The 13,920-nt window shown below is 33.2% G+C and overlaps 1 pseudogene; it reads left to right on the top strand.

Moving 5' to 3' along the window:
- The first annotated feature begins 11,434 nt into the window (after positions 1 to 11,434).
- On the top strand, positions 11,435 to 13,092 carry LOC129512369 (thioredoxin domain-containing protein 3-like; annotated as a pseudogene).
- Positions 13,093 to 13,920: the final 828 nt, after the last annotated feature.

Below are 13,920 nucleotides of genomic sequence, written 5' to 3'. Positions count from 1 at the left end.
CAAGATAAACTAGAACACAGATTCCCTTTTTATAATTTCTAACATAACCATATACATTATTAGAAATACTTATAGAGTTAGAGAAAAAATACAAATATTTCCCACTATACAATGGATTTCATTATCAAATTTTTAATGTAATTATGTTTTGATTTGAAAAATCTTTAATTGAAGTTTTAGAAATAAACATTTCATTTGACAGAAAAAAACTCTACACCAAAGAACCAATTCCTGAACATACATTAGGAAGGATTATCCTTGCTATATATTACATGGATCCAAATCTAGATAACATAGGTTATGTACGTATAAAGAAATTTGATTATCTAAAAATACACTCTCTGGTAATTCATTCAGAATCATGTTGTTTTAATAAGAGAGTATTTGGTTTCCAGGGACCAAGAATCTTTCAGACAAGCCCAAATTATAAAGGTAGCTAATTGAGAACATACAAAGCACTCTCCAGATACCCAATTTTAGAAAGTACTATTAGCTACCACGAAACTGAAAAAAATCTTTAGATCATTGATCTTGTCCTAAAGTCTAGGGTTGCATGATCTCTATTCCATATTCCTTACTGTAGGAATATTTCATTCTCTCTTATGTATATGAATTCTGCTTAGTGTTTGATTTCTAGTTACTCAAATATAGCTTGCTCAGGGTTGATAACCAATGGTGCCAACTCCAGCCTGGTACCACTTTAACTTTACTACTTTAATGTCTAACTTATATTGAGTCACTTGTTTCTCCATTTCCTACTTCAAATTACTGTAAAAGAATCGAATAAGATCAACCTGCGTCAAGTTACAATATGCATTCTTTTTCAATGGTTCTTCGCTTTTAGCAAAAAGTCCCTTAGTTCTTTTAAAAAGAGGCAAAATTCCCTAGCTATTTTATTAATATGTAATTTCCAATTACACTTATTGAAAACTTTGAAAAAATATCTAATTTTTTTAAAGTTAATCATCAAATCAAACTTTTCTTTCAAGACAGAAAGAGAACACAAGGCCACTTATTTGAGTTTATATAGAAATCATAACTTACAGAGCTTTCTTAAATATTTTTCAAATAACTTTTAAAATTTTTTTAAAGATCTTATTTGAGAGAGAGAGTACATACATGCACACACATCACATGCATAAACAGGGGGAAGGGCAGAGGGAAAAAGCAGACTCACTGCTGAGCAGGGAGGACAACTCAGGAGTGGATTCCAGGACCTGGGAATGATGACCTGAGCCAAAGGGTGACACTTAACCTACTGAATCAGCCTAGCACACTTCAGAAATCATTTATTAACATTTTAAAACCTGGGATCCCTGGGTGGCGCAGCGGTTTGGCGCCTGTCTTTGGCCTGGGGCGGGATCCTGGAGACCCGGGATCGAATCCCACATCGGGCTCCCGGTGCATGGAGCCTGCTTCTCCCTCTGCCTGTGTCTCTGCCTCTCTCTCTCTCTCTCTGTGACTATCATAAGTAAATAAAAAAAATAAATAAATAAAAAATTAAAAAAAAAAACATTTTAAAACTTGTAATATAGATGACATTTTGCAAATATATTAATTCTTGTTCTTCACATTTGAAAATATCAGAGATAGTTGACAACCATTTCCTTTAGTGATTAAAAAATTGAACTACTTACTAGTTAATAAAAAATGTAAACAGTCAAATTACTACTATAAGCAGAAAATTACTAAACTTCATGAGAAATGCTAACACATACACTGATAACTGATTTTCATGTTAGTTATCTGAGTGAGTTGCTAAGAATGGCATTGCCATAAGGAAAAGACAGAATCAGAAAGGGACATGATTCTCATAAAGCATTCAATTATTGATAACTATGTTGGCTAGCATTGGTAACCTCTCTCCAGGTCATACCTAAGAGCATATCTACTAAAGATCTGTCCAGTGTCTATCCAAGATGGGTCTCTTGCTTTTGAGTGGATCGATACCAGCATATCATGAATACACATAGATTACTAGCTACTTAAGCAATCTTAAATCATGAAAACATATGTTCTTTGAATACTAATTATAGAAAAGTTTCCATTGACGGGATTTCTGGATTCAATTTTTTCCTTAACGTTTCCTACATGAAGAATTCACTTTAGATACTAAGGTTATTCATTTTTTTAAATGAAGTTAGTATCTGTAGTTATTTCAGAATTGTTGTGAAGATTGTATCTGGCACTAAGTAAGCACTCTATCCATGTGAACAATAAAGATAATATGGCAATAAAAAAGGGAAGAAAAGTTTCAATACTAAATGTTGTGAGGTATAGAAAAAATTTGAAATGTTTCATGACCTTAAGGAATTAAAATATCAGTAAAAAGATGAGAAAAAGATGGAAAAAAATTTTGAAACCTACTAAATTGTAATGTTAATATTTATATATCTGAGTAGATTTACTGTTTGGTATGTCTGTTACTTAAAAATAGGGCAAAATACTGAAATCAATATTTTAAAAAATACTAATATGAAAAATCATGTAAAAGAAGCCAAGTAATTTTTTCAACAGGGCTTATACCTGATGTTACTTCATCTAGATTGGGGGAATGTATTCTAAAATGAGTTTAGAATTGAATAAATGCATAGAAAAAGAAACATTTATTCATTAATTCTTTTATTTAAAACATTATGTATCAGTCATTGGAGCTATTAAGAAACTCTGTTCTAACAAAGTCTAAGCATTATATGTTAATATAGAATATTATGAGACTACTTATCTCCGAGTTTAGCTTTACTGGAAAAATAATGAAGTATGCACTAAAAGATGAATAGGATTTAGCTACAAAACCAGTGGAAATAGAAGTGTCCTAGTAAGAGGATGGTGTGTTCAAAGGCCAGAGGTAGGAAAGATATAAAAACTTCCAAGGAAGTGTAAAAAGCCTTTTATGGTTAGAGTGATTGAACATGAGCCTGGAGAAACTAAAGAGGGGATCCCTGGGTGGCTCAGTGGTTTAGCACCTGCCTTCAGCCCAGGGAGTGATCCCGGAGTCCCAGGATCAAGTCCCAGGATCAAGTCCCGGGATCGAGTCCCAGGATTGAGTCTCGCCTTGGGCTCCCTGCATGGAGCCTGTTTCTCCCTCTGCCTGTGTCACTGCCTCTCTCTCTCTCTCTCTCTCTCTCATGAATAAATAAATAAAGACTTAAAAGATTTTAAAGAGCTAAGTGAAATAAAATTTGAGGTAATCAATACATATTAAAGTTTATCAATATCATTTATACCAATATATTAATACTTGAGGTCAAGAAAGTCTATGTATTTGTCTATGGAAGGAACAAAAAATAAATAGTAAATAGATCTTATCTAAAGAAGAACAGAAATAAAAATGTGTACCATCTAATTTATTTCCCAGGGTTGTGGCAAGGATCAAGCTAGGTCTGTTTAATGCTTTGTATGCTATATTATACATTTAACAAACTTTATTTACATTTAATTGCTGTATAAATTTGTGTTTTCTTTAGTCACCTGTGCATTTTCTGTTCATTCATGGGCCCTGGTAAACATCTAAGCCTACACCAAAGCCCCAGATAGAGTAGCCTATCATCTCATTTGGCTTTTTTTTTGCAATAAACCTTCCATGGCTTCAGTGCATCTTTTCTGAAGGAACTCTTCCCTCCCATGCCTTATGTCCACAAACATGAAAAGGAGAAAGACAACAAGTATATGCAGTAAAGGTTCTATATGTTGGAGAGATTCTAAATACTTAATGAGTATTTAGGACATAAAATTGTTGCATATAAAGATAGGTCATCCATAATTATAGTGAAAAAATACTTCAAGTTAGCCTTAATTACATATATTTTTTTTTTCAAATTCAAGAGTGGGAATACACTACAGCCATAACTAAAAGTGACTGAGTTTCAAGAATTCTATGTACACAAGTTCATAAATTAGTAAAACATGTACATTTTTATGTATGGTTGATAATGTTTTAGGAAGGTTAGGAAAATACTGCCCACATAATTATATATATTCTCAAAATTGTTAGATCAATCTAAACTAGTATTATTCAATTGGATAGGAAGAGACAGTATCACAAGATGCTGGTGAGCTTTCCAAAATACACACGGCCCTCAATTGCTTCCCCACAAACCTCCTTCAGGGAATCTTCAGGAGTCTGAACTGTGGAAAAGAGCAGGGAGCATGTGCCTCTGGGAATTTGGGAAGCATTCCCTAAGCCATTTATAGAGGCATTTTTCCATTTGAAAGACCTACTAACTGAAGTAATTTAATTACAATAAGAGTAAGTATTAAATTACTTATTTTCTATATAATACATTTACTTAAAGTAGTTAACTGGAAAAAAATACCATTACTCTTCTGTTTTATAGGAAATATGCTTGGTAATAGGTTAGAAACAACATTCAGAAGTTTCAAGAATGGTCTTCTGACTATTCTAGCTACTTTGTTTTACAGATTATATATCAGAAACATGGGAAGCTTAAAAAGTTTTCCTAAACATATGCAATTAATTTGTGAAAAACTCAGGTTACTGAGTGTTATTTTCTAATTTTTGAATTCAATTGGTCTCTTAAATTTTGATTGGTTTAATGATGTTATATGTGAGGAGAATCAGAATTCCTAGATTTCTCTCATTTTGACAGAAAATATTAATAATTCTGAGTTGTTTAAAAAGAATTCATTAACAAATATGCTGATTTTGGTATATCAAAATATTTTATTCAGAAGCAACATTTCTCAAGCTTCATAAGTTTTTTTTTTTCCTCATAAGATCCTAAGTAATGATACCCTTAATTAGGTGAATTTAAGGCAGATACATAAAGTTGATGTTTTCAACTTATTAAACAAAGCAGTCTAGAAGTCAGATAAGAGGTTTTCCAGTCTGGCTTCTAATGCCTTTTCTTCTTTCTCCACTTGACTATGCTATTTAAAAGAACATTTTTAGTAATATATTTACATGGTTGCTCATAAAAGTGTTATTGTATTCTTTGTCTTCTAGCTCTACATTTTCCTGTCCCATTAGATAGAGTAAGTCATGGCTTACACTTTCTTTTCCTGAAAACAACCATATTGCCATAAGCCAAATATGATAAGTGGGAAATTTATTTGACAAATGCATGGTGAAATTTCTGCCCACCAAATGATTTTCAAATCACAGAATAAAAAGGACCTGTGGGAGATGTATCTACAGAATTTGGAACAGTTCTTTAAAAATAGCCAGAATAATCTTCTGCATGGCCCAAAGCAAGACGTAAATTAAGAAGCAATACACTATGAGTGTAATGGAGCATGTACTTATAAATTCATGGTTCCATTAATCTCATGTAAACAGCTCACACATTATACCCCCCAGGAATAATAACACAATAGTAAAGAGTTTGAAATTATAAATATTAGGGCAGCAAATTTTCTGTACATTTCTTCTAGAATAAGTTTGGAGATTAAGAAGGGATATAATTCTTAATTGTTATATTACTTTCTAATTGTATACATTGTATGTTGAATATCAAAAGAATTGAACATGCTTTGGGCAAAATCAGCAGGAGATGTGTGCCTGTTATCAGTTGAAAATAGACGTTTGCTAGCCTGTTGGCATGGCAGCAGTGTGTCGCAGGACCAGGCAGGCCTTTAGCATTCAGGAAAGAACATGAAGCTTTTAGTGTTCAAAGCTAGAAGCTGGATTCATTAAATAGGTAACAATTGATCTCTTCAGGAAAGGAAACTATTATCAGGAGACTGATTCAACAAAAGGTATCTTGTACAAGAGGATTCTTTAAAATTTCTTGAAATAGGCTATTAGATGTAAGCCATCCAAATCAGATTGGTGATGGTGTTTTTTTTTTTTAAGATTTATTTATTTATTTATTTATTTATTTATTTGAGAGAGAGAGAGAGAGTTCAGGAAAGAGGAGGGCAGAGGGAGTGACAGCCTCAAGCAGACTCCCTGATGAGCCTGACACAGGGCCAGGTTGGTGGTGCTGTATGTACATACATGCATGTGATAAATTTGGAAAAAAGAAAATTTTATATATAATCAAAATTATCATATTTTTTTTAGTAGAAGCCCAGATACTTTAACCTGGAAAATAGAATTATGGCTGCAAAGATTAGTTTTCAAAATTAAAGGGGACATCTATGATAAAAATCTAAGAGTAGTATTGAATATATTTGAGAAGGTAAAAATAGAAGTAAAAATTTCTACATTGATTACTGTAACAAAATGTTTCATAAGAAACATTAATTCAAAAGACCAAAAACAAGACTTTTTGATGTGATCACCAAAACTCTGAAATATTGGAGACTGGAAGGACTGAGGATAAGTGTCAGAAAACTAAAGATGGCTGATATATGTATTTTTTTAATGAAATAAATATAGTTTTAGATAGCCAGCTGATAAGCCTAGAAGTAAACCTAAAAGAGGGAAAATTCTGAAACTACATTAAATTACTGTTTTGGGTTACCTTAGAAAAATAGGATGGCATCATATTTAAGGTCTTAGCTTCAAGACATATCAAGACAGTAGCAATGATGAAAAAGAACAAGCAGCAAAGGGGAGAAATGAGATAAAATAATTAATCTGTCTTGCATAATGCCAAATATCATAAAATAGCAGCCAGTCTCAAATTGCAAAAATTAGAGTATTGGTATAATTTCCAAGGAGTCAAAGATTGGTGAGTTTGTAGTGATTGCCTCACAATGCCAAGTTTTCTGCTCAGGTAACAAGACAACGCCTGTTAGATAACAAAATTTTAGGAAATGGGGCTCAGCCTTGGGCTAAGTTGTCAGACAATGTAGCAGCATGAGGGTAGTATCATAGCCAAATTAGTTCACAGAAGATTTCATATTTTCATAGAGGAAAGATTTCACGTATTTATGGAAGAAATGAAATACTGATAAAACTTAGGCAGATATAAGGACAGGATTTTTAAACACTGAAACGAATTAATAAAAATATATCTTCTTGGATTTAATTTGCTAATATTTTCTTGAGTATTTTTCCTTATGAGAGATATTGGTCTATAGTTTTCATTTCCCTTGTAATGTCTTTATCTAGTTTTGGTGTTAGGGTAATAATGGCCTTGTAGAATGAGTTAGGAATATTCCCTTTATTTCTATTTTCTGAAATATTGAGAACTACTATATATTTTTTAATATTTGGTAGAGTATGTGAGTAAAATGACCTGGGCTTGCTGCTTTCTTCTCTATAGAGCTATTACGGATAGCTCTATTTCTCCTTTTGTGAGTTTTGGTAGCATGTGTCCTTCAAGGAAGTTGTCTATCACATCCAAAATATTAAATTTATGGAAATAATTACTCTATAAATGAATGAAATCTGTAAGATAAAAGGACAAAAATCTATAGGACTTAAAAGAAATTATAAGTAAGCACCATATTCTAGTTGATAAGGCCCTTTTTGTGGAGATAGGGGTTAATAAGGCTGAACCACAATAAATATGTATAGGAACTGAACAATTAAATGGATAGCAGATGATACAAGTCAGGTGTTTGACTTGTTGAGTAGGTTACAGGGGTTAATGGTGGTTACCAAGGGCTGAGGGAGGAGTGTTTGATGATCCATTTGCCAACCAATGGATTAGAGTTGGAGATAGCAGTATGAATTCAAGTTTAGCTTTAGATAGAAATGACTACAGACAGAAATATCAATAAATGTGTATATAAACACAGGTTGGGAAACAATATTTCCCTATTCTCTCAGCTGAGAAAGCTTCCATTCCAGTAGTACTGAGCACATCTAGAGCCTAGATAGTAGTTTTTCACACAACTCGAGTTAAAGGAACCAGAGTTCTTTGGAGAAATTGTTATTCTAGGACCAGGGCAAATAATATACAAATTAGCCAAGATTATTTTGTGCAGTCAGAAAGTAAAGTGCTCCAGTAAAAATAGTGTTCCACAGGAGAGGGATATATTGAAGGAACACAGGAGTAAACTGAAAGAGCTTCCAATAGCCAAAGCTGGACTAATTTGAGCAGCTAAATAAATATGCTATTATTTGATTATGACTCAATGTATTAAATTAATATATTAATTCTTATTGATAAAGTTACCAAAGAAAGAAGTAAATAACCTATGCAAAATAATTAAAGAACATTCTATGAAGTACTTGACTAGTACTTTTCAAAGAGGTAAATTAGTGTATTTTATATATACACTATACACTATATATATATATATATATATATATATATATATATATATATATAAAGAACCTGTTGCAGCCTACGGAGAGATTATGGCAATATGTAATGAGGTATCATGGTTGGAATCCTGGAATGAAGTAAGGGTAGTAGATGCGAGCTAAAAAATTTTTTGGAAAATGGACATTAGGTAAAAATAACAACTTTAGTAGCTCATGAATTGTAACAAAGGAGTCATTGTGATGTAAGATATCTATAATAGGAAACTGGCTGCAACCCATACAGGCACTCTGAACTAGGAGTGGTGGAAAGGGAGTTGGGCGGGGGGTGGGGGTGACTGGGTGACGGGCACTGAGGTGGACGCTTGATCGGATGAGCACTGGGTGTTATTCTATATGTTGGCAAACTGAACACCAATAAAAAATAAATTTATAAAAATAAAAAAAGAAATATCTTCAGTTTTATATCTACTGATAAATTGTGATCAGATTTATAAAATGTAAGTTATATTGTAAGGAAAAATTATGACTAACTAGGTAACTTTTTTAAAATTAAAAATGTATATAGTATATTTTAAGGTGATTAATAACCATCTTTTCTTTTGAAGAAATTTTGTCACTTAAATGCTTCTGTATAGTGATGAAAATAAACAAAATGAAAAGGAAACTTTTGGGATAAGAAAAATAAATCAGAAACCATTCATTCTACGAGGGGTTAATATTCAAGGTATATAATGAACTCATACAACTCAATAGACAAATAGCAGGCAACATTAAAAAAAGGAGCCGAATAGACATTTTTCCAAAAAAAACTTCTAAATGGGTACATGAAAAGATGGGTACATGAAAAGATGCTCAGTACCACTAATTATTAGGGAAACACAAATCAAAACTGTAATGAGCTATTCATATCAATTAGAATGGCTATCATCAAAAACATAGGAGATAAGTGTTGGGAAAGCTATGGAGAAAAAAGAACTTTTGTGCACTATTGGTAGGAACATAAGTCACTGTAACCACTATGAAAAACAGCATGGAGATTCCTCAAAAAATAACAAACAGAACATTAAAAAATTAAAAACAGGGCAGCCTGAGTGGCTCGGCGGTTTAGCACTATCTTCAGCCCAGGCCCTGATCCTGGAGACCCAGGACTGAGTCCCATGTCGGGCTCCCTGCATGGAGCCTGCTTCTCCCTCTGCCTGTGTCTCTGCCTCTCTCTCTCTCTCTCTTTCTCTCTCTCTCTCTCTCTCTCTCTCTCATGAATAAATAAATAAATAACATTTTAAAAAAATTAAAAAGAGTAATCCCGCTTCTGGGTATATATTCAAAGGTGGTAAAAAATGAATATCTGCATTCTCATGATTCTTGCAGCATTATTGATAACAGCCAAGATATGAAAAAAAACCTAATTGTCAATGAATGATTTAAGATGTGGTATACACAAAGGGATATTATTCAGCCATGAGAAGGAAGGAAGTCCTGTCATTTTCTACAACTTGGATGGAACTTGAGAATTATGCTGAGGTAAATCAGCATAATCAGAGAAAGATGTCTGTATGATGTCACCTATATGTGAGTCTTAAAAAGCCAAATACAAAGAAACAAACCTAAAATGGTGGTTACCAGGGGCTGAGAGAGGGAGGGAAATAGAAGATATTGGTCAAGGAACAAAAACTTCCAGCTACACAACTAATAATTACTGGGGATATTATTATAGCAAAGTGATTGTGTTATATATGCTTGAAAATCACTTAGAATAGGACCTCTTAAATGTTCTCACCACAAAAAATAAATGGTAATTGTGGGAGGTGAGGTGATACAGGTACATCGAGGTATTAATGGTATAATGGTAATCATTTGATATGCAAGTATCAAATTAATACATTGTACACCTTAAATTACACCATGTTAATGTCAGTTATTTCTTAATAAAGCTGAGGGGGAAAAGTAAAAAAAAATAAAAACAGAACACAGCTTTATGCTCCTTATTTATCTGAGTTTCAGATATTCTATGTTTCCATAAAACATATACCCTGCTTTAGTAAAATCACCACATATTTGATATTATTTAAGCTAGTGTTGAAGAAACTTCATCAGTCAAAACTGAATGAAGCTGCTGATATTATACAAGCTACTTCTATCCTTAGCACCTTACACCAATATAATGAGGACTTGCTTAATATCCTTCTCTGACCTCTCCTTGATCCAAAATGGATCATGGAATTAGGGTGATAACTTCAATAAATCAAGTTGCAAAATTATTATTTTTAATAAGTATCATCTTTCTAATAATATAAAGCAAATATATATTACAGTTCACAAAATGCAGAACATTAATTTTTAAATTGCTGATAATTCCAACATCAAAATTGCATTCCTTCATTCCACCTTGAAGTTCTACTTTACAAATGTGTCTTAAACATGCTGACCATAAAAATTCTAAGATTTTTTGAACTAAAAGTGTTTTAATATGTGCTTGTGTGTTTAGAATATGATGAAAATGCACATTCAATCAGATTAATAATTTCCTAGATGTTTGAAAGGTATAAGCTACTATTTATAAAAATTACATTTACTTTGCCCTGAACTCATCACAATTTACATACAAATTTGTATCTTCCTTTAGTGACACATGATACAACTTCAAAATGAGCATGACATCTTTGCTTCTCATATTAATGTATCTTTCTATGAAGCCCTCCATCTCTGAGTAACATAATGTGATGTGTTCTCCAGAAAACTGGTTCACTTTTCTTACCCTACTCATTTAACCTGAGGCTGCAATTCTTGTTATAATAAAGCATCACTACACTACACACCAGAAAAGAGAGATATTCATTCCCTATCTTGCATTTTGAGCCTTAAAGGGACACAATTTTCACTTGCAAGAATTCTATTTGTTGTTTTGTCTAACGGGTATAATCATTGAGTTTCAAAAACTGATAAAATCAAGTACAATTTCCTTAAAGTGGGATCACCTCTCCTAGCTAGATAGTTGTAGCTTCTACTTATTGAAAGAAAGGTAGGCAATCTCCCATCCTAGCAGTAATATTTTCTTATCTAGGCATTTAAACTCGAGAAAATTTTAAGAGTAAAAATATCCTTAGAAAAAAATTAACTGTCTTGCTATTTTTAATGTGTATGCGTGTGTGTAGATTTAGAGTTGATTTTGTTTAATAAGTCATCTGTTGTCAAATAGGAGCTATGGATACTAAAAAAAAAGTTACTTAAGCTCATTTGGCCTCTTTCATGGGATCAGCACCAGCAGACAGCACAGTAGAGCCAGGCACCTGCTCCACACCCAGTGGCTAAATGATAGACAAAAAGCCAGAGATCCAGTTACAGGCATTTGTGAATAGTCCAAGACTGTGGGATGAGATGTTGCAGAAAAAAAACGGCGTAACAGTGATCAATTTTTACCAAGCCTGGTGTGGACCTTGCAAAGCAATGCAAACTTTATTCAGAAAATTGAAAAATGAGCTGAATGAAGATGAACTTCTTCATTTTGTTATAACAGAAGCTGACAACATTGTGACTTTGCAACCATTTAGAGATAAATGTGAACCTGTTTTTCTCTTTAGTGTTAATGCCAAAATTATTGCAAAGATCAATGGTACAAATGCACCACTTGTTAATCAAAAAAATTATTAACTTGTTCAAGGAGAAAAGAATTGCAGCAGGTGAAATGGTTTGCCCTCAGTATCATGAAATTGTGTTTGTAGATTCAGATGCAGATGATGCTGGGGAAGCACCCTAGGAAAGTACTGAACAACTATACTTAATTGCCATTACCAAACAATATGCTGTGCTGTGATTACTAGAAAATCTCTAGAGATTAAAGAAAGAATGATAAAGGCAGGATTTGTTGTAGAAATTGAAGATAAGATCCTCACAGAACAACAAGTAAGGGATTTCTGTAGTCGGAGATCAGATAAGCATGACTGAAGATTTTGTCTTTTTATGACAAATTGCCTAGGCCATATTGTAGTTATATCTCAAGGAGGTGAAGAACAGCCTGCCCGGGAGGACCCTGAACCCAATCCTGAGATGGAAGCTAAAAAAATATATGAGGATAACCAGAGGTGGTCAGGACTCCAGTGGTGAGGAAGAAGTGGGACATCTTACAAGAATGTCTGGAAAGACAACATATATCTCAGTTTTGTGATATTGAAGAGAACCTAATTGATGTTAATCACTTTATTGATATGTCCTTCCCTGATTTTAAAAACATGAAAAAGCTCAAATTAGAGAAGACCCTGGCATTACTTTGACTGGATCTCTTTCAAGAAAAGAGAGGATATTTTGAAGATTATTGAAGATGAAGGTTTTAAAATACTGATGCAAAGACAAATTATATTATCAGAAGAGGAAGTACAAACATCGTGCAAGGAATATGAAAATGATGATTACTTTGAAAGCCTTATAGAAAAGATGGCCAGTTTATGTGCATAATTTGCAATGGAATATTTTCCTATCAACCGGTTGTATGGAAGTGATTTATTAGAAGAAGCCAAAAGGGAAATACAGTATTTCTTTCCTCCTCATCATACTTTAGCACTGATTAAACCTCATATAACACAAGAACAAAGAGAGGATATCTTTAAACTTATAAGAGAGGCTGTTTTTGAAATAACACAGGTAAGGAAATACTCCTAAGTGAATAAGAAGCAGACAAATTTATTCAAAAATAAAGGAAAAGACTTTCATGAAGATGTATTGCAAATGTTTTCTGAGGGTCCATCTTTGGTCATGGTTCTGACTAAGTGGAATGCTGTCTCAGACTGAAGACAATTGGTGGGTCCTGTAGAGCCAGAAGAGGCAAAACTACGTCTCCAAGCTCTATTTGACCCCACTTTGGAAGAAGTACTTTGAATAATACTGTCCATGGGACATCTAATACCTACAAAGCAATGGAGAGCATTAATAGAATATTTGAAGAGTTCATTCTTGAGAATCCTGAGGGAAACTAAAATTTTGAGAAGATAATGCATGTAAGTTCACAGTGACATATAACCATGTGACACAGCTTCCTGGGAGGAATAAAAAGGAAGATATACTTTGAAAGAAAGCTCAATTCCAGTTATCTCAAATTAAAAACTCACCTCAAAGTGAAAAACATATGGCTATGCATAATGACAATAAAAATTGTAACCTTCAAACAAAAAAAATAATAAGTTACCTAAAAAGTTATAGTTCTTAGCTAAATTGAAATGCTAATATATGAGCAATATATACTTTGTTTATATAGAAGTGTTAATGTTAGTGCATATTATTATACCATATGCATGTATTGCTTTATAATTTTACTATTTTACTTCTTACTATAGTATATGCTCTTTAAAATATAAGCTTAGTATTTTTCATATTAGTCCATAATAGAACTACCATCTTTGCCATATTTAACCAATTATTTGTTATTGGACATTAAGATTGTTTTCACTCATCTTTACCATGGCTAAAACTACACTGAACAGCCTTTGAAATAAGTGTATGGGTTTCATAGTGTGTGGAGATCAATTGCTCAAAGGATATTGGCAGAGACCAAAGAATTTATCATATGTAAGAAATATTTATAATATTATGCTGAGGGGTGGAGAAGGAAAATGGTGCTGGCCAGTTTCTTCATCCTGGAGAGGCATCTACATGAATACTGCCTCCCAGGGACATGCCTTGAGAAGCGGGAATGATCTCCTTACTGTGTGCCATAGTCATTCTTTAAGTAGCTATCCCCATGCTGTCTTCCTCTGGGCTCTTTGCCTGCCTTCTCTCTAGGAGCAGGGCAATTCCCCCAGGGCTCT

The sequence above is a fragment of the Nyctereutes procyonoides genome, unplaced genomic scaffold (genome assembly GCF_905146905.1).
Source record: "Nyctereutes procyonoides isolate TBG_1078 unplaced genomic scaffold, NYPRO_anot_genome, whole genome shotgun sequence".
NCBI classification, from domain to species: Eukaryota; Metazoa; Chordata; class Mammalia; order Carnivora; family Canidae; genus Nyctereutes; species Nyctereutes procyonoides.
Note: the sequence above shows the minus strand (reverse complement) of the source record. Positions and strands in the feature narration are given on the sequence as shown.